This window comes from Ursus arctos, unplaced genomic scaffold, assembly GCF_023065955.2.
Source record: "Ursus arctos isolate Adak ecotype North America unplaced genomic scaffold, UrsArc2.0 scaffold_6, whole genome shotgun sequence".
Classification (NCBI taxonomy): Eukaryota; Metazoa; Chordata; class Mammalia; order Carnivora; family Ursidae; genus Ursus; species Ursus arctos.
The window spans coordinates 58659618-58682773 of NW_026623078.1; the positions used below are offsets into that span (position 1 = coordinate 58659618).

The 23156-nt window shown below is 36.1% G+C and overlaps 1 protein-coding gene across 4 annotated transcripts in view; it reads left to right on the forward strand.

The window, feature by feature from the left end:
* Positions 1-23156, forward strand: part of EMC2 (ER membrane protein complex subunit 2) — a 560958-nt gene that overhangs the window by 303082 nt on the left and 234720 nt on the right. The gene's annotated exons all lie outside the window — the stretch shown is intronic.

The window sequence follows — 23156 nt, forward strand, 5'->3', positions numbered from 1 at the left end:
AGGATCATCCTCTATGTGGATAATTTAAAGATAACAAATATGTAGCCTTAATTTGGTGAACTCATTTTTAACTATACTATATTCTACCAGAATGTATACAATCTATCAATATTTATCTCAGCACAGACTATTTGTAATAATAAAATAAAATGATGATCAATTTTCAAGTATTATGTAATATTCTGAAGATTTATTCTTTTGCTGTCTTTTATAGGATATTCACATGCTTACATATGGGCTGAGTTAATTAAAGCACCTTAATAAAGCTGATTTAAGTGCTTGCTGCTACAAATAGCTACTCCTGTTTTTTAAACCAATAAATTGCTTGTAATGCCTCCAAGAAGCAGCCATATATGTATCTTTTAAATATATGCAGTTGTTACAGAGAAAATGGGCCTGAATGATACCAGAAAATAATACCAGAATTAACAAACACATTTACATGCTAAGTTTTCCATGATTCTTGGTAAAATCTTTTATTTTTCCCTTATCAAATCAGGAGCAATTTCCACCTTAGTAAATGCTTTGCAACCTTCTCTCAAGTCTATACCATTACTTGATTAGCACTGAATCATTTATGTACCGAACTCTGCATATTTCTTTTTTTTATTGAATTGTACACTTTTTTTTCTTGAGCTGTCAAGAGAGGAGTTAAACTTTTCTGTCGGAGCATTTAAAAACGACATTTTTAAAAGCAGAACATCTTTCAAACAGTTATGCAGCTTCTTTTTTAGAGATCTTGGTAACTAGGCTATATCATTTAATGAATTCTATACAAATTTTTTAATAACCTAAAAGTAATTTTAACAGAAATTTTTCAGTTCCAGGAATAGCTTGGACAAATTACCCTAAAAATTCCTTTATAAAACGCAAACACACACACACACACACACACACACACACAGGGGCACCTGGGTGGCTCAGTCAGTTAAGTGTCCGACTCTTGATTTTGGCTCAGGTCATGATCTCAGGGTCATGAGACCAAGCCCTGCTTGGGCTCCACCCTGGACATGGAACCTGCTTAAGAGTCTCTTTCTCCCTTGCCCTCTGCCCCTCCTCCCCAAAACAAACAAACAACACACACACACTGAGAGTAAGAACAGAATATACTTTCAAATGTAGAGTAGAAACAAAGGAAATGCTGAAAACCAGTAAGCAAGCTTGCCAACTGAGACTCCTGCATATACGCAGATCCCCAAAACTTACATCCTCCATGAAGGGAGATATTAGAAAAACCCCACCCACCATGCTTAACTCTCTTGACCTGAGTAGGGGGAAGGACTGACACATGCAAAGATAATTCACAAAACAGAAAACACAAATGCTCATTAAACATGAAAAGATGCACAATCACCCTAGTAACAGAAGAGAAACAAGTTAAAGACATTAGGAAACAGAATCGACCTCCATCAGATTTAACAAAGTTTTAAAGTTGGATAATATTAAGAACTGTGGAGGATATCCTCCTTTCTCATGCCTAAAAAATATTCCACTGTGTGTATGTACCACATCTTTTTTTATCCATTGCATTTGCAACAACATGGCTGGACCTTGGGCACATTATGCTAAACAAGGTAAGTCAAACAGAAAGACAAGTACTGCAGGATGGCACTTATATGTGGATTCTAAAAACATTAAGACTATAAAAAACAGAGTAAAATGGTGCTTGCCAGAGGATGGTAGGGGGGATAAGAGTGATGGCGTTTAAGGGTACGAAGTTGTAACAAGTAGTCAATAAACCATGGAAATTTAACACACAGCATAATGAATATAGATAATACATTGTACTATAATTATGTAGTTTGATAAATATTGTTACATCAGCAGATTACAATATATAAATGTATCAAAGTAACATACCATACACCTAAAATTACACAATTTATTCAATTGAAACAAAAGAGCTATGGAGGATGTTGAGTAATGATAGTGCTAATACACTGCTGGTAGGAGAATAAATGAACTCAAAATGGTATTTATTTAGTAAATCTGAAGATGCTCACACCCTCTAACCTAAAATTTCATACATTTTTACAGAAATTCTAAGACAAAAAAAAAAAAAAAAGACACGGATAAGATGTTCATTGCAGTATTGTTTGTAACAAAAATATTAGAAATAATACTAATTCCCATTAATAGGATAATAAAACAATAAACAGTGGTATATTCATCCAATGGGTGCTTAGTACTATACAACAGTAAAAAATATGAAATATATCAAAGCCTTATAGAAAACATGGATGTGTTGGGGCACCTGGGTGGCTCAGATGGTTAAGCATCTGCCTTTGGCTCAGGTCATGATCCCAGGGTCCTGGGATGGAGCCTTTCCTTGAGGTCAAGCTCCCTGCTCAGTGGGGAGCCTGCTTTTCCCTCTCCCTCTGTCTCCCCCACACACACTCATGCTCTCTCTTCCACTATCTCTATCTCTCTTTCTCAAATAAATAAATCTTTTAAAAAAGGATATATCCCAAGAATAAAATGATTTCAAAAAGCCAGCTGACAAATGATGATACCATCTTACATCATTTATATAAGCTTGAAAACATGTGCATAAACAATATATACAGTATTTATAGTAAGTAGATAAAATATTTGTAACATATTTCAAAACATGCATAAAATCCATGTATGAAAAGTATTTTTAAAAATTGTAGGAATGATAGACACCAAGTTTAAGGTAATTGTCATCTCAGTGGAAGAAAATAGGTCTTGAGGAGAGGTAAAAGGGAGCTGCAATTCTTTTTTTATTTTATTTTATTTATTTCAGAGAGAGACATTGTGCATAAGCAGTGGGGAGGGGCAGAGGGAGAGGGAGAAACAGACTCTCCACTGAGCAGAGAGACTGCTTGGGAGCCTGATGTGGGGCTCAATCCCAGGATCCTGAGATCATGATCTGAGCCAAAGGTAGAGGCTTAACCGATTGAACCACCCAGGTGCCCCAGGAGCTGCAATACTAATCTGTAATATCTTGTTTATTTAAAAAAACTTTTATAAAAGTTGAGAGGGATGGACTAATTATCAATAAAAGTAAACAGTTTCATACACTGTTGGTGGAAGTTTAAGTTTCAGTGTCTTTGGAGGGCATTTTGACAATATTATCAAAGTTGAAAATGCACATACCTATCATTTAGTAATTATATTTCTGGAGATTTATCCTCTGGATGCATTTGACATGTGAAAAGTTGCATATATAAAGATGTTTATTGCAGCAATGTTTATAATAGCAAAAATTTGAAACATCCTGGACTGGTTAAATATATTTTTGTATATCCATACTGAATATATATGGATATGCTGATTATGGCATATCCATATAATGGAAAATATGCAGTCCCTGAAAGAGGTAGCTCTCTAATTACTGAAATGAAAAGATCCCTCATATAAGTTAAGTAGGAAAATCAAGGCACAGGAGAGTAGAACCATAGGCAGATGTGTTTTAACTGATTTAAAAAACTATATGCTTAGGAATACTATTATGGGGGGCATCTGGGTGGCGCAGTCGTTAAGCGTCTGCCTTCGGCTCAGGGTGTGATCCCGGGTTCTGGGATCGAGCCCCACATCAGGCCCCTCCGCTAGGAGCCTGCTTCTTTCTCTCCCACTCCCCCGCTTGTGTTCCCTCTCTCACTGGCTGTCTCTCTCTGTCAAATAAATAAATAAAAATCTTAAAAAAAAAAAAAAAAGAAATACTATTATGTAGGATATACATAAGAACAGGCTGAAGTTTACATAAATTTTTGAAAACAGATACTCCTGTGAAGGAGAATAGGAAGACTAATGTGAAATGAGATTTAATTTTCATTGTGCATGCTTTGAATTTTTTAACATGAAATCTGTATTAAATGACTTCACAGCTGGTTATATTTTTTAAGAGGTGGGGCGCCTGGGTGGCTCAGTCAGTTAAGTGTCCAACTCTTGGTTTCGGCTCAGGTCATGATCTCAGGGTAGTTGGATTGAGCCCCACACAGGGCTCCTCGCTCAGCATGGAGTCTGCTTGAGCTTCTCTCCCTCTTCCTCTCCCTCTACCTCTGCCCCATTCCCCTCTCCAACCCCCCTCAAATAAATACATAAAATCTTAAAAAAAAAAAAAAAGAGGGAGAAAGCTACTGGTCACAGAAAGTGCTAGATTTTTGTTGTTGTTGTTTGCTTTGTTTTTTTCCTTTTAAAAAATCATGGGGACTCTGGACCCTAATGCTATGGAAGTTATTTTGTTTTTATTTATTTAAATTCAATTAGCCCACATATAGTACCTCATTAGTTTCAGATGTAGAGTTCAGTAATTCATCAGTTGCATTATAACCAGTCCTCATCACAGCACGTGCCCTTCTTAATGCCCATCATCCAATTGCTGTGGAAGTTATTTTGATATTATCAACTATTATATAAAAAGGCAAGGCAAGGATAATTTTCCCAATATCATGAACTAAAGGATCAAATAAATAACTTTAGTGGTTCAAATCACCAGAACCGATTTGTTATTGGCTCCCTAATCAGTATCATACTTGAGAATTATTAATTTCAGGGTCTTTTTATAATCTGTCAAGAAACATAAGAAAATAATTTGAAATATGCTTCTGAATGCTAATAGAGTCTTTTGCTTCATATCTAATCTTTATTTGAATACAATTAGGTTCATATTTTCTATAAAGGTAGGGATGAATTTGCTGGTATTTATATGCATAGTTTGAACAATTATTGTCAAATAACTATTTTTACCAGTTTAATTTTGCTGATAGGGAAAAAAAAACAACACTCTACTAAGTATCAGCTGGAATATAAAGTTAGTCAGTAACGTTAAGGTTGCTATGGATGTTTGATGTTATATTAAGAAATAATTAAGTAACTTTTCCTCCCACTCCCACCACAAAACACACACATTCTCCAAATGGGAAGGGGGGAATTCAGGTCCTAGATGGTAAGAGGTGTCTTAAGGTCACACAAATTATTAGTGGCAGATCTAAAGCTGGCACTCACGTTTCCTGACTCCTGATTTAGTGTTCATTTTATCTACATCTAAATGCCTCAAACGGTAAATCCAAACCACGTATAACAGAAAAAAGAGGGAAACAGAGAAAGAGAAGGGGGAGAGAAAGGGAGAAGTGAGGGAGGTGGGAAGGGAAGCAGGGAGAGAGAGGGAGAAGAAATTAACATTTATTGAAAACCACTATATAATAGGTGCTTTTATACAGTTAACTTCTTTTTATCCTTATAAATACTCTCTAAGGTGCTAGATAGATTGCTATAGCTATTTTATAGATGTGGAAACCAAGGCTTGGTTGTCATGAGAGTGGGCAAGTGGCATTAAATAAAGAGCTAAGGGATGAGCAAATACCTGTTTCCCATCTTACACTTACTTTGAACTATGCACTCAGTGGATAGAATTGTGAACAGACTCACAGATAGTATTCCAAATATATACATATATTTATAAAGTCAAAACGAGGTAAGACAGATGTTAAGTTGGACCATTATATATTTTGACCTATAACAAGAGCAATTTTATATGGCATGATCATCCAATATGCATGATGCAAAGCACAGCTTAGAAGGGCATACATACAGACCCTATACTGGATTCCAAGTGGAATCTCCAAGCATCTTAGATGAAGTGGAACAAGAGTCAAGCCAGTCTCTTGGGATTGGCAACCTAGGCTGAAAAGCCAAGTGCACCAGGGAAACAATACTGGGTCACAGATCCTATCTTAGAAGATGAGTTGACAATAGAAGAGTTAGAGGATTATTAGCAAGCCCATTCTGAGTGCGGTTTTGACAGAATGGATCCGTTGGCAGGAGTGTGAGAGGCAGCAAATGCTTGTGGCTTGTACTTGCTCTGACTGCAACATTAACTTGCCTCAACCTTTACTTGGCTGAGTGCCTGAAGCTCTCCTCAGAAGAGATGCAATTATCCTCTTGCCCTTTCTCAAAGTTCTCTCTCTCTCACTTTGTAGTCTGGCTTCAACAATGTCATACCTGATGACTGGCGTCTGATATGAGCTCTAGCCAAGGGTGTCATTACCTGGAGAGGGTATAGTGATGTAACTCTGTACTATGATCTATAGCAAACTATCCTGTAAGTGCTACTGCCCCAAAAGCTTTTACTGGATCAACACTCATACTAAGCTGCAAGGCAGAAGGAAAAGGAGATGGTTGGTTTGCTCAGGGGTTGGGTCATAGCGGGCTGGACTATGTCAATGAAAGGAGCCCCCTCTGGTTGTATTGTTCTCTTCCTTGCACCTCTGATACAATAGTTCCTAGATTCCTGAGTTAAAGTGAAAAGCCAGGGCTCACTCTCCTCTCTCTCTTTCTCCCTCCCTCTGAATACTACGAGATAATTCTTTGAGAAGAAATCCACCTACTTAGCACCTTTCTTTAGAAGCTTTTAACCACTGTTTACTTGTATAGGGTCCTTTATGAGTGGCTTTGCTGTATGTGTGTGTTTAAAATTTACCACAAAAAATCTTTGCCACTGAAAAAAATTTACCACTGAAATCTTTGCTGTTATTTTTTCCTTTGCAAGAGAATCTCACTGAATTCACTAAATTCATGTACCTTATTTTTTGTTTCCATTCAGCAACCCACTTCTCTAGCAGTTCAATAAACATCTTCAATATAGCTGATACAGTTAGGCTCGGGATGCAAAGCAGAATGCTGTAGTGGTTGAGAACATGGTTTCTAGAATCAGAAACCTGGCACCAGTCTAGGATCACCTAATTACTAGATATTACTTCGGGTTTTCTAATCTCTCACACCTCAGTCTTTTTATCATTTAAATAGAACCTACCTCCAAGAATTGTTGTAAAGATTAACAGAGATAATCAACATAAAGTCAGCATAGAGGTTAGAATACAAGTATTCAATAAATATGAACTCTTATTAATAATGATCTATGAAGCCACAGCAATCAGATGATAAAAAAAATAAAAAGCATCCAAATCAGTAAGGAAGAAGTAAAACTTTCACTGTTTGAAGATGACATGATACTTTATATAGAAAACACAAAAGACTCCACCAAACAACTGCTAAAACTGATAAATGAATTCAGTAAAGTCACAAGATACAAAATCCACATACAGAAATCTGTTGCATTTCTATACACTAATAATGAAGAAGCAGAAGGAGAAATTGAGAAAACAGTCCCATTTACAATTCCACCAAATAATAAGATACCCAGGAATAAACCTAACCAAAGAGATGAAAGACCTGTACTCTGAAAACTGTAGAACACTGATGAAAGAAATTGAAGATGACACAAAGAAATGGAAAGATATTCTATGCTCATGGATTGGAAGAATAAATATTATCAAAATGTCTATACTACCAAAGCAATCTACACATTTAATGCAATCTCTATCAAAATACCAACAGCATTTTTCACAGAACTAGAATAAACAATCTTAAAATTTGTATGGAACCACAAAGACCCTGAATAGCCAAAGCAATCTTGAAAGAGAAAATCAAAGCTGGAAGCATCACAATTCTGGACTTCAAGTTATATTATGAAGCTGTAGTCACCAAAATAGTATGGTACTGGCACAGAAATAGACAGATCAATAGAACAGAAGAGAAAATTCAGAAATAAACCCACAATTATATGGTCAAATTAATCTTCAACAAAGCTGGAAAGAATACCCAATGGGAAAAAGACAGTCTTTTCAACAAATGGTGTTGAAAAAACTGGACAGCAACATGCAAAAGAATAAAACTGGACCACTTTCTTACACTAGACACAAAAATAAATTCCAAATGGATTAGAAACCTAAATGTGAGACCTGAAACCATAAAAATCCTAGAAGAGAGCATAGGCAGTAACTTCTTTGACATCAGCTGTAGCAACTTTTTTCTAGACAGGTCCCTTGAGACAAGGGAAACAAAAGCAAAAATAAACTATCGGAGCTACATCAAAATAAAAAACTTTTGCACAGCAAAGGAAACAATCAACAAAACTAAAATGCAACGTATGGAAAGGGAGAAGATATTTGCAAATGACTTATCGAATAAAGTGTTGGTATCCAAAATATATAAAGAACTGATATAACTCAACACCCAAACACAAAATAATCCACTTAAAAATGGGCAGAAGAGATAAATCAACATTTCTCCAAAGACATCCAAATGGCCAACAGACACATGAAAAGATGCTCTTCATCACTTACCATCAGGGAAATGCAAATCAAAACTAGAATGAGATATTACCTTACACTTGTAAAAATAGCTAAAATCAATAACACAAGAATCAACAGGTGCTAGTGAGGATGTGGAGAAAGGGGAACCCTCTTGCACTGTTGGTGGGAATGTAAACTGGTGCAGCCACTCTAGAAAACAGTACGGAGTGTCCTCAAAAAGTTAAAAATAGAACTGCTCTATGAGCAGTAATCGCACTACTGTGTATTTACCCAAAGAACACAGAACACTGATTTACAGGGTTACATGCACCCTGATGTTTATCAATGTTTATTGCAGCATTATTTATGGTAGCCAAACAATGGAAACAGCCCAAGTGTCCATTGATAGATGAATGGATAAAAGAGATGTGAGATAGATATATAATTCAGGCATTAAAAAAAATAAAATCTTGCTATTTACAATGACATGGATAGAGCTGGAGAATATAACACTAAGGGAAATAAGTCAGTCAGAGAAAGAAAAATATCATATGATTTCATTCATATGTGGAATTTAAGAAACAAAACAAATCAGGAAAAAGAAAAAAAGAGAGAGAGAGAAAGACAAACCAAGAAACAGACTCTTCGCTATAGAGCACAAACTGATGGTTACCAGAAGGGAGGTGGATGGGGGGATGGGTAAAATAGGTGATGGGGATTAAGGAGTACACTTGTCACGATTAGCACCAGGTGATATATGGAATTGTTGAATCACTATATTGTACACCTGAAACTAATATAATACCGTATGTTAACTGGAATTAAAATAAAACTTTAAAAATAAATAAAAATAAATAGGTTAAAAAATAATGAGCTATGAAAATTGTTTATCTTCTGCTTTTAAATGAGAGCCATTGGAATAGTTCTACAGCTAGGCCAGGCCTAAAATAAAGATGCTTTTTCCATCTTATTGGAGGATATTTTAACAGCTTCTAAACGGACCCTCATATTCTTCTCCAGGAAAATCACTTAGACCTGAAAACTGGTAGTTTCACATCCAACAGAGGCCTTTGTTCACAGAAGCCACAGGCAAAAGAATGTTACCCTTTTCCTATTTTCCTGTCTATTCAAATTTTATGCATCCCTAAATTTCTTTCTGGTGGTATAACTGGGTTCTCTTTTCTGTAGTTAGTCCTTATATGAGGATGTTCATAACATGAACCAAACGTTCCAAAAGTTAGGCAATTCCTTTATGAAATATATTTCAGGGATTCATTCTAAAAACAATACAAACAATTGTCGCTTCCAAAAAAATTAGTCAACCACTATTTTCAACAAATCACAACACAAAATAAACCTAGCCAGAGGGCTTGGTGCCTTTCTGTACAGATTTCTGGAAGAAAAGCCAATAAAGAGTCCTCTACTAACTCAATCCTTCCTACACTTCTGAATGGATCAAAATTCAGTCCAGTAATGTTTGAAAATAATCTGTCAGTGTTTCATTCTTTTTGCTATTAACACCACGGATGAAAGTTGATAGAATGGGCATGATCTTCAGTAGGGTTTGAGGAAGGACCAGCTGGGCTTCATGAAGAAAAGCCTCTTTGCACACAAACAAACTTGGCAGAGACTATCATCTTCATTGTCTCTCCAAGCACACCTGACTAAAATTTCAAAGACTCAAAGACTAAAAGTACATAATACACCCTGACATTATTGGTTCCAGCCTCCATCGTGCTGGATTTCCTCCAATATAAAGGAAAATATCCTGAATTTTTTAATACATTTTCCTAAGGATGAATAGTCAATTTTCACGAATAGGCTGAAAACCCTTCACAGCAAATTTAGTACTATGCAAGCTCAGAGCTTCATGTAGGCTCCTCATTTCCCTTTGTTTTACTTATCATCAGTTGTAACTATTTTCATATTGATTATTTTATTCATAGGTGTCTACTCCAAGAGGTTAAAACTCCTTGAGGATAGATAGCTTCTGGTTTGGTTCTCCTACATTTATATTCTATTTCCTAGAAAAATTTCTGGAGTATAGCAGTCAATGAGTAAAAATATTATTGAATTAATAAAAGAATCCATAAGAATAAATTTCCTCCAAATTATTTGATTTTGCCTTACCACAGTCTTTCAGATACTTCCTCATCTTTACCTAATTCTTCACCTGTTTCTCATGGATTGAAACTGTTTCATGCATCTGGCTGAACCTTAATTAAAACCTTCTTCTCCTGCCATTGATAAATCTAAGAAACCAACCCTTTCCCCCATTGTAACACTCCCATATGTTATGCCTCAAATCAGCCCAGATAAAGTAGGTGTTATGAGTCAGCCACAACAAAAACAAATCCCAAGCAGCTAAAGGCAAAGAACCACACTTTAGATAATTCTAAAAAATGTTAACTGTGCTTCTAAAATACTAAAAATTCTCTCCTGGAAATTAGCTATGTAAACTTAAATCTAGGCCTGAGATGGTTTGTATAGTATTAGAATGTTTTAAATAAAATAAACTCCAATATTCACTGTTTTGGGAGATTTTATAAATAATATAAAAGGAACAATAACCCATTGGCATTTGAATTTGGTATCTGTGATTGAGATTACTTGGCGATGACCTGAAAGGTCACCAAAAGTATTCATTTATAACTTGGGTAAGAATGTCTATACTTAGGTGTTTTGAGAAATAAATGAATATATGCCAACACCTTTCACTCAAAGCAGATATGCAAGGCACTTCTTGGTAAAAGATCTAATTCTCTGACTCATATCTTTATTTCAGTTAATGAAATCTGTATCCGAATCCTTGAATTCTTGAATCTGCATTCTTGAATTGGGAAATTATAATGATCTCCAGAATTATCCTACAGGCAGGTACAAGTCTGATGATTTGCATAGTCTCAGAATTAAATAATTCTTCCACCTGGTAACACAGGTTTCTAATTAATTAAATATTCTTTCATGAACACAGTTTAATATGACAGTATTTAGGAAAAGAAAGTGGAAGAGTTACTGAAAAGGTGCTTAAAGGGAAATAAATGTTAAGACATGATTTTTATCTAATTTTTCCTTTCCTTTTTGTATTACCTCTGTAAAGTGGAAAATGTGAGAATAAGTGAGCCTTTTTTTTTTTTAAGATTTTATTTATTTGACAGAGAGAGAGCATGCACAGGCAGGGGACAGCTACAGACAAAGGGAGAGGGAGAAGCAGACTCCCCGCCGAGCAGGGAGCCCAATGTGGGCTCCCAGGACCCTGGGACCATGACTTGAGCCAAAGGCAGACGCTTAACCAACTGAGCCAACCAGGTGTCCCTAAGTGAGCCTTTAGAAACTGCCATGTCCACACCTGAAGGGAAAACAAGATAGCATTTTATAGGATATCCCATGTCTCTCTTGCCCTCAGACACAACCAAGATAAACAAGAAGATGTCTAAATGGCAAGTCGGGTGACAATATCATGGTAAACTAACTGTAATGAGCAGCTGACTGATGAGCAAAAGAATGGAGGTTGAATAAAAAAGTGAATTCCTAGATGCTGTATACATTTTTTTCTATCCTGAGGTAGGGGCTGCTTTGAGTTTAAGATGAAGAAAATTCCTTATCCCTTCTGTATGCATGATAAAGTTAGTTTAAGACAAAAGGTCATGTGGCTGCCTCATCCTGCTGACGCCATTCAAAGTGAGAACATTTCTCTATGGGGTGCTGGCTCTTTACGCTTAGCTGGTGGACATCATGTCTGAGTGATGACAGAGGGAATATGAGCTTGAACTGCCACCAGAGGAGTAGTACCTCTTCTTCCAGCTCATCTCACTCTGCTTTGATCTCTGCTTCCAATTTACTGGCTGGTAAAAATGCTTGTAGCTGGCCTTTAAGGACATTCTGCACTCTCCTAGGCACCTGTAAGATTAGTCCCAGTTTTTCCAGAGATAAACTCACTCCCTCAGATTCTCCAGCTAAAGAAAATCCTTAAGAACACAAACAAGCTGAGTTTATCACTCTTTATCCACCTGCTATATTTTTAGGGCTCCAATGTTTGGGGCCTTTTATCCTCTTCCTATTCAGTGTTCACCATATCAAGTCAATGTGATTACCATTTCCAGGTACACATGTTCTCTGATGCTTGATTTGCCTGTGGTCGGGATTAGGTGTAAGAAGATTGTGTAGTATCCGTTTACTTTTCCTACATTAATGTTGGCTTTGACTACTCAACACCAGGTTTGAACTGGAGATCAGAGCTTGGCTAATCCTGAGAAGAGAGATTCAGTTCTGACAAATCTGTCTTACCTAGGGTGCTCTTTTCTGTAGCTACCAGTGATACCACAATTTTAAATCCATCTTCTCAAGGGCCTTTATTATGCAGAGCTTTAAGAGGTGGTTATGAACTTAATGGTCCCTAGACAACAAACCTAGTTAAGGTCTTAGCAGTTTGGAATTACTTATTCATTTATTGTTTAGTAAACTAAGGCAGGAAATATAAAAATCTAGCAGAGGGAACAGAGATGATAAAAGGGAAAGAATGGACCTACCTTTAGAAAGTCAATTTCCCCATATGTGTTGTTATAGAATTCTTTCTTTAGTTTCCCAGTTTAAAAAAAAAAAAGCATTTGATACCATGTAGGTGGGCCAGCCAGAACAATTTCACTTCACATTTGCATTCAACTTTTAACCTGATATGCTTTATGTAAGAACATATTTCTTAGAAACTTTGTCCAGTTTTGGGTTAAGACCCAACTGGAAGCATTCTATTAATGCAGGTATAGAGTGCCTGCGAGATGCTGCACTTCAACTGACAGCCTTCTGAGCATCACTAGAATCCATCTACAGTCCCTCTCAAACAGGATGTGAGTACCATGATTAGCAGTGGCTCTATGATGGTTCTACTATGAAACATCATTCATAGAAAACCTGAATTTTCCTTCTAAGCCATTTCTTCATAGAAAATACCTTATCTTGTATCAAAATGGAAAATACCTTTTCAAACTCACTATTCTTACAAATAATCTTTTATCACTAAGCAAAGCACATGATTTATTGAATACTTCATAATCCCCAGAGGTAGAGCTTTTAAATATACTACCCTCTATATTTCTGTCCTAAGTTTGGACATTTGACACACAAGAATTGGAAAGGGGTATCCTCTTCTAAAGCTCTCATAACATTCTTATCAAATTTTCTTTTGGGCGAGGATTTTTCTCCATGGAGTTTATTTTGCAAGAGTTTGTAAGAACCAACCTGTTTGTTCCATATTGTAACTGAACCCGAATTTGTATGCCCAACACTCAGCAAAGCCAATCACTGGGACATCAAGTATGCATCAAGGAAAAGGTTTAATCGAGAGACATCCAAACAAGGACACAGCAGGCAGGCTCACATCTGTCTCATCCAACTGAGATTAGAACAAGTTTTTATAATCACGGGGATTGGGATTACATACATATTGATGAAATGGATGGGGAAACATGACTATTCATGAGGAGAGATGGAGCATGTGCATTGAGCAAACATATAGGTAACATACCTTCCAAGTTTTCTTTGGGGCGGAGAATTAACATTAAAATGAGGCAAAATTCAACCCCTGATGTCAAGAGGTCATTAGTACGACAAGGAGAGGGGCTATGCACATGATCTGAGAGCCAGTATAAACTGGATGTGGTCTTGGGCTCCTTGCTTGTTCATAGTCTAGAACCACATCAGTGACTTTCATCTGTGTCAGCCCAGGCCTCTGAGGAGACAGCTGGTGGATGTGTTAGTGGGGTCTGAAAAGAAACAATAGCTAATTAGGGAGAAGCAGATCTCTGAAAAACAAACTTTAAATATCCTGTTACTCTTAACCCTGTTACTCTTAACCCTGAGTTTCCATATCAGAACATTAGGAAAAGGAACAAGCACATTGGCACAGTGTTTTCAATAGAATTAACATAATCTAATATAATCTAATTAACAATGAAAATATTTGCATTTATTGGCATTCCCTAATATTTAAGTAGGTAACACTAAATGACCTTATCCAGCAGAATTTTATTTTAAAAAAATTTTTAAGTTTTTATTTAAATTCCAGTTAGTTAATATACAGTGTAATATTAGTTTCAAGTGTACAATATAATGATTCAGCACTTCATACATCACCTGGGGCTCATCAGAGGTGCACTCCTTAATCCCCATCACCTATTTCACCCATCCCTCCACCCACCTCCCCTCTGGGAACCATCAGTGTGTTCTCTATAGTTAAGAGTTTCTTGGTTTGTCTCTCTCTCTCCCTTTTTTCCCTTTTCCTCATTTATTTTGTTTTTAAAGTCTACATATGAGTGAAATCATATGGTATTTGTCTTTCTCTGATTGACTTATTTCACTTGGCATAATACTCTCTAGCTCTATCCATGTCGTTGCACATGACAAGATTTCACACCTTTTATGGCTGAATAATATTCCATGGTATATAAATACCACATCTTCTTTATCCATTCATCAGTCAATGGACACTTGAGCTGTTTCCATAATTTGACTATTGTAGATAATGTTGCTGTAAACATCACGGTGCATGTATCCCTTTGAATGAGTATTTTTGTATTCTTATACAGCAGAATTGTAAAAGAGATAATATTGAAGGTGCCCAGTGAAAGCAGTAATTAAGGATAACTTTGTTTTTGTTGTTGTTATTAACATTATTTATTGGGTTATTTCATGTGGCTCTTGTTAGACTCATCAGGATGTTGTCTATATAGGCAATGAAGAGCTTAATTTTTAGCCACGGTAATATATTATCAACATAAATCCTCAAAGTTTTCAAACCAAAATTATATTCCCCACCCTTTATGGTATGAAAATTCTCTGATTGAACAAATTCAAAACAATTTTTCCGAGTTAGAGGGACTTTTGCAAGTTCTCTGGTGGCTTCCATTCATGGAGACAGGATAAGAATTTCCATATGGGCCAAAATAAAAAGGACCTTCTGAAATTTTCACAATAGAATCTCACTCTTCCCCTATAGGTCTGACACCTGAAGCATTTGATATTTACTTTTATACACAAACAGAATCTCAACAATGTGGGCACTCATCAGAGAATTCAAGAACAAAAGACCAGAGATTGAGCAATTTTGTTAGAAGCTTTGCTAGAAAAATCCAATATTTGAAAGCCAGTCAGAGAAGCATGTTAACTATCCAATCCTCAAGAGAATTCTGGCTCCATTCCTTAATTATCATCAGACAGCAAGCTGGGCTATATTATCTTAGTTTTCTGAAAAAGTATCTTCATTTTGGACTTAATAATATGTCCTCAGCTTTTAATATATTGGATATATCATATTATTTATAGAATTATGTATGATATATTAATTATATTTATGTAATATATATTTATATATTAGTAAGACACATTATAATAATATATAATAATATATAACAGTATGTATAATATAATATAGTAATATAATAATATATTGGAAGCAACCATTTGAAGAACATTTCTGTAGCTTCAGCAAAACCATTTTCACTGTGTTACTCACTGTCCTTTATATAAAGATCTACATGATATTTTCCTCTCAGAATTTTGTACCAGGGTATGTTTCCTTCTATAAATTAATACCTAGACTTTCTTTTTATCAAGTACTTCATAATAATGATCCAAAATTCTTCACTCTCTTTTTATTTTGTTCAACAGAAACCTCAAGGTTAACAAAATTATTGTGGGTTATTGACTAATATCACATATCTAGTTTATATTCTCTTTTCTTCCTTCTGATTGATTTTGAATTAATCTTTTTTATTGTTAAGTTTTGGTTTAGGATCATTAATTGCAGCAACCATCTTTGAAATAGATGAGCTACAATTATACTTACCTTACAGCCTAGATTTTCCAGGGACATTTTGATTTGAAGTGCCATTATTCTTTTATCTACAGATGATTAATTAAAATCTAATAATATACCTCCACATTCTTATATTTGTAAAGCTCTTCATGGAAATAAATACACTGACCATTAAAAATTGGAAAGACCCTGAGTCCCAATTTTGGGCTGACATAGCTTCGTATTGTAAAATAAGCCCAACCTCATTCCAGTACTGCAGACCCATACTTCCACTGACCATTAGCCATCTGCACCTGGATGTGCCCCACATACTCCAAACTCAACATACCTTTCCCACCAAACCTAGTACTTCCTCCTATGCTTTTCATACCTTGGTTACTATCAAATTATCTAAGCAGTTTCTCTCGCTGCCTCCACCCCATTCAGATTAATCATCAATTTTATCTGTTTGATCTTTGAAATGCCTAAGTTATTCCCTCCTCTCTGCCTGTTTTTTTGCTACTTCCAGCAACTACCTGCTGCTGTTAGGTCTGGTTCAAACTTTCATTTGCTTACCTAAGATCATGGAATTCTGGCACAACCATCCCCCACAGCTGCTGGTACATCCAGTGTATGGGCTGCAGCAGAGGGGTACTGCCAGGGGGCTTGCCCTTCTCTTCTGTGCCCCATCCTTAAATTGTCCACAACTCCACAAATATGAGGTTGTTATATATGGCTGACTTGATGAAAGGTTTGAAGACCTTGAAAGAGAAGATACAGAATAATTAGGAACAGGGAACAACTTAATATTAAATATGTAACATCACTGATCTTCAAAATCCTTCAGCCATCTTTGCAATCGTGAATTCGTCAACAGGTAGACTTTTCACCCTTCTGAAGCCTCTGACTTTCTTGGGCCCTCTCCCTCTGCCCTTTTCTCCCTCAGGACTTTTCTCTCCCTAGATAATTACGCCCAACTTACAAGTTCCTCGTTATTTATTATATAGAGTAGTTTTACTTTCCATCCACTGTCCCTTGGAGGAGGAAGTTCAATCTGTGAGTAAAAAACTACAAAGTGGGCCCACTGTTATTAAGTGGAAAAAGTCCTTTCTAAAAAACCAGTATGGTTTAGCATAGTGAGAAAATAAATAACTTTTCTACTGAACTGTTTTCTTACTTCAATCAGATAGAAGGTGACAATAATAAAACCAACTTCCCAGAATAATTATAGGCCTCCTGGCAAATCAGAATATTTTTTGATTGTTAAACATATACTATCTCTTTTTCTTCTGACGTATATTCTGACATAAAACCTAAACTCATAAAAACCACATAAAAGGAAGGGAAACTGATGAAGTACAGTTCAGCAGAAATAATGCCATCTAGCTACCAAATAAATTATTCATGGTAGCTATTTATATGGTGTAATTCCCATACTTACCTGACAATATGCTGACAAGTTCTTTCTACTATATTTTCATCAGTCAACTTATTCAAGTCTGAAGAGAAAGATAAGAGAACAATTGCCTCTTTCTCTTCTTAGAAGGAGTGTAGATTATGTTTATTATTCTAAGCTGTAGACAAAAATATTAAATTATTATACTTACAGAAAAGAGAGTCTTGTCTCTGTGGCTCCTTTGAAGGATGAGAATATAAATGTAATTAGGAAACAAACTGGGTTACCCTGGTTAATTATTTCATGAATCACTTCATCATAGGCCTCGCAGGAACCTTAAAGACACCTTCCTACTCTCAGCAAGAAGATATTACCTATACTGGATGACCACCAATCCCATTTTTTTTTTATGGCCCTCCTAAGAAGTTCTCACATTTTGCCTTATAAGTCATTCCAATGTAACAATCCTGGATATCAGAATAATCTTCCTGATGGATAACTGACTTCTTCATGTTGTTTTCTTATCTTCTTATATTAGCCCAGGGAAGTCAAGGTAATTAATTCATAATTTGTTATTTTCTCCAATTAAAAATTTTTTTGTTTTCTTATTTCAAAACCTTTTCATAATCATAGTGCAGTTAAGTGCATGGACTCAAATCCTGTTTCCACAACTTACTAGCTGTGTGACCTTGGGGAAATTTTAAACCTCTCTGTGCCTCAACTTCATCATCAATAACTTTGAGGTAACAATGGTACCTACCTTATAGGGTCCTTTCGAGGATTAAATCAAGGGACTTAATAGTTGTAAATCTCTTGAATGAATATTGGCATATAGTAAGTATTATAAAAAATGCTTGTTAAGAATTAAAAGCACATTTAGAAATAAAAAGGAAAGAAAATTCAGAAAACACAACAAAAGAAACAAATTACTAAAAACCTTACTCTAGAGATAGCTATTTACATTTTAATGTTCCTTCTTGTCTTATGTACATATAAATCACATAGATAGCATGTAATTAGGATGATGCTGTATTTGAGAAAAGGCTCTGTATCATGAACTTCTTCACTTAATGTTACTTTATGAGAAAGTCTTCATATCCTTAAAAATCTTCCAAAATTATGTGTAGTGGTTTTATAGCAATCCATCTTATGGGCTTACCTCATCTCAGCAATCTCTCTATTGTTGAGCTATAAGATTGTTTTTAGTGTTTCACTTTTTAGCTAATGCACTATGAATATCTTTGTAAATAAACTTTTATCCATCTTCTTGAATATTTCTTCTTTTTTAAAAAGATTTTATTTATTTGAGAGAGTGAGTGAATAAGCAGGGGCAGGGTATGGTGGGGTGAAGGGGGCAGAAGGAGAGGGAGAAGCAGACTCTCTGCAGAGTGGGGAGCTGGACATGGGGCTCAGTCCCGGGACCCCGAGATCATGATATGAGCCGAAGGCAGACACTTAACCAACTGAGGCAACCAGGCGCCCCTCCTTGAATATTTCTATTCTAAGTTTTCTTAAAATGAGATACTTGGAAAAAGGATATTTTGAAGGTTCTAGGTACACACTATTAATTTGTATTCCAGAAAGAAATGTATTAGTTGATGCCCCTGTGAAGCTATGTGTGAGATAACATATTTCATGGCAACATTAAGCATTGCTTTTAAAAAAGGGAAAAATGTTCGCAATTTGATATAATAAAAATTAGGTCAGTTTAATATCTTAATTTAAATGTTTTGATTCCCAGTGAAAGTGAATGTTTCTGCATATCAACTATTCAAAACTAGTGAATTTTTACTGAGGCATGCCTTAGCCTTCGGCTCTGCAAGTAGAAGTCATTGTTCTGTTACATTTTCCCTTGTGTCGTGGTTTCTAACTTTAATCCACTTCGTGGCTCTCCTCTAAAGGGTTTTTCCTTTTTTGGGTTCTTCTCTTATCCTGGAAACCAGGATAAGAGGCTACTTTAGTATTGGGGCCAGACTGCTCGTTTTTGGCATAATGAGAGAATTCATCATGTTCCTATTTCTGCAAGTCATGAGCAATCAAGTGGTTGGTACAAGTTAGTATTGATCTGGGTACAACAGAAGTAAGAGAGGGTCCTTGCCCTCCCAGAGTTTAAAGTCTACTTGGAAAGAGAAGTTTAATGCATGAGATAATTAGTGATCAATACAAGGCAGCCTACACTGAGCAAATTTTAGAATACAGATACTAAGTGCTATGGTCAGTTAAAGAAGGGAGAGATCAATGATGATGTGAGTAATCATCAATGAGCGTGGACTTGGCAGAGGGAAGGACAGGCAGTTCAGGTGAAAAGAACTACAGAAGTAAACGACAGCCTATTATAGATAGGAAGAGCATGGATTTTTGTGCCAGACCTGGGTGGGAAGTCTTAACTCCACCATTTACTAGCTTTAAGCTTAAGCACGGGTATTAACCAGCCAAATTCTGGGTTTGAATCCCACCCCTGTCAATGATAAACTGTGTGTCAAAGCTAGTATTTTGGGCAAGTTAATAATTTCAACGGTAAATCTAACTTTGTTCATGAATGACATTACGGTAATCAGAGTACCTACCTCATAGGATTGTTGTGGGAATTAAATGAGCAAATGTGAAAACTGGGGCCTAGCACATTATAAGCACTCAGTAGTGTTAGTTTTCATCATTAACTGCTTTAGACATCAATTTAGTAAATTTAGTAAATCACTTGTTAATATGATATACTAATGATTCTCCACCATAACAGGTAACTGTGGGTGTTTTGATTGAGAATTACAGATTTGTCATTTAAAGGAGAGAAAGAGACTGGAACTGGAGGTTTTCCCCCAAATTATGATGAACATCTTATATTTTAAAGTGAAGTGCTTGGCTCTTCCCTCACGGTCAGTTTATTGTTCATTATAGCCCACATGCACAGACCTTTATCTCCCTCCATTTGGGCTTAAAAGCCCTTTTCTCTGTAAGGCCCAAAGTCAACTCTGAGGAAGGAATTAAATAAAGGTATGCAACTTTCTTAACTACTTTGGCCAGGAAGTGACACATATCACTTTGCTTATATAACCTCAAGGCCCCTGTTCAAGCCTCCAGAAGTTTCTTCTTTGTCTTTTATTCTCCACGGCCATATTTAAAATGGATACTCAGAATATGTCCTTCTTGAGGCTTGTACACATTTTTCAAGTGTCCTTCCTGCTAGTATAAGTTTTGGGGCCCAAGTGTTGTTTTTTAAGGATCAAATAGTCAAAGGCTTCTTTGGCAATGAAGTTCCTTCAGAAGCTTAGGCTTCTGTGTGTCTTCCATCAAACATGTGCCAATAACATAGTCTAAATTTTCCTGCCTCCACCCCGAATTGTTTCTTTGCTTGTTGACCTCTGGCTTATCTTTCTCAACTCAGTGATGGCTCTTTTGAGATTATCCAAAATAGCTACGCCCTTAATGTGATCTTTGGCATAAAGCTGTGCCATTAACGAAAGTTTCTGTCTCAAGAATGTCTCTCAGCTTCATCTATTACTGTTTAGGATCTAGCATCAGTCTTTCCCAGTCCTCTTTAATTCTGCTTGCAACCCAGAGAATTCCTCCTTGAGCTTCTCACTTGTTTAAGGTATGATTTAATGCAGGTGCTGGCTTTGCCCTCTTCCTTCTCGGGTGCCCCCCGGTTTCCCTGCTATGGATCCACTTAACAGCAGGGGGCAGTGCTGACTACACCATTTAAGTATCGAGGCAAAAGGACTTCAATTTTTAGCAATTGTTAATGTCATCTGTATTCCAGAGTAGTTAATTTTGCTAATTTGGCAGAACATGGACAAGGTTAAATCAAATTCAAAGATAAATTCAACATAAGCACACAAACTCTCTGGTCTGGATAAATGGCAGTGAAGAACAGCCTTTTACCAGACTGCTCACTGAATAGGAACTTTTAAGTTTTAACATTAAGATTGTTTCAAAAAAAAAAAAAATCTCAGCCAAATAGAAGGATTTTGTTGTACTTTTCCATGGCAAAACTCTTCTATTCAAAATACATAATGATTGGAGCCATGGCTATTCAAGGTCTGGAGGATTATGGTACAAGATATTAGCACATAATACTTTACAATTAAGCAAGATGGTTTTCAGATTGATTTTCTGTCTCATGAAGAGAAATATAATTTCTTTCTTGGACACACCTATGCTGGTAGAAATAAGAGATCTCCAAATGTATAGTTTCTACATAGATGATTGATAATGATGAAGGAGGGGAGAAGAGGAAGAAGGGAAGGAAGAAAGAAGAAGAAGGAGGAGGAGGTAGAAGGGAAAAAGAAGATGAAGGAGAAGATTATTTTTTATCATGATGATGGCCTGATTCAGTTATTTGTCAACCAGTACTTAATCAACATGAACATAGCTCCCAAGTACTTCCAAAAACCCAGGTTCTGCTGTGACAAAGCAGCCCACTTCAGATAATGGTGGATCTAATGATGGAATACCAGACAGGATTCCCTCTCAGCCTTAGTCTTATTTATCATATTTAAGTTTCATTAGACTCCTGCAAAGTAAACAGAATTATCCCTATTCTATACATGAACAAACTATGTCTCAGATGACTTGACAAGAGTAGAGGAGGCGGCATTCAAATTTCAAGTCAGTTGTTTCCCTGATTAGGAAGCCCTTATTATACCATGTGTGGTGAAGATTAAGCAAGACACTCAGTAGAACGCCTGATACACAGTAAGGGCTCAAATATAACTCTCTTTCCATCTTTGAGCTCCCTACTGGAGAGTACATAAATCCTATGAGAACTACTATGCACGTAAGACGAATAACTACATTTTCTTTCCAGCTCCAAGGAAAGTGTCGGCATAAACTTATCTGAACCTCAGTGGGGACAATGAGTAGGATGGTGGTGAATTTTGATAGGTTTAATTTGGTTTTATATTTTGAGAAATCACTATATCATCTAAAAGCAAAATATTGGTATCAGTGCCTTATAGAGTTTCTTCTTTTTCAAATTTCATGACTTTTACTTTAGTTTATAAAATGGTGAATACAAAATGAAATAGCTAGTATAAATAGATTTTTTTTGCAAGAAGGGTAATATTCCCTCTAATCTGGAATTAAAAATGACTTTTTAGTGAAGTTTTCCTATGTTTCAATCTTTTCTCTATTGCCTATTAGTTTAACTTTGGCTACTCATCTAAAATTCTTGAGCTTCAGTTTTTTAATTTTTTTTCAGGTTTTTTTATTTTTAATATGCAGATAATAATACTTGTATTGAAGGAATGTTATGAGAATTTAGTGAGTAAGGTATAAATTCCATAAGTTATAGTAAGGACTCAAGAAAGTGCTTCCTCTTGCTCATGAGTTAAAAGCATTGGGATTGATATTTTAATCTCTTAATTTTTGTGATAAAATAATACAACAAAATCATATAGGTAATCTTAAGGTAAATTGTGATCATTTCCCTCTATAAAAAGCACCACTAAGTTGTGTGTTTCTGGGAGTTTTTAGAATAATTATTTTTGCCCTCCATATAAAAATATTAAAAATAAATGGATCAAGTGGTCATCAGAAAATGTAGGAATTTTTATATTCATTGACACGTAATGTGCTTTAACAACACAAAGACCTTAGAAATTGTGGTGGTCATTAGTGTCATCTGCCAAACAGCGCTAACTCTCCGCATTTCCAGTCACGTGATGGAACAAATTTCCTGGCTTGAATGGGACTATGGAACTAGTTCTGGCTAGCCAGTTGTCAGGAGGTGCAATGCCTGTTCCAGACATTTCAGACTCCCTTTTTCCTTCCAGCTTGACAACCAGCAACAATTGAGAAGGTAGCTACATCAGACTGGGTCTCTAAGAGCCTCCTTGCTGACCTGTAAGAGTCATGTAGCAAGAGACTATGGAAT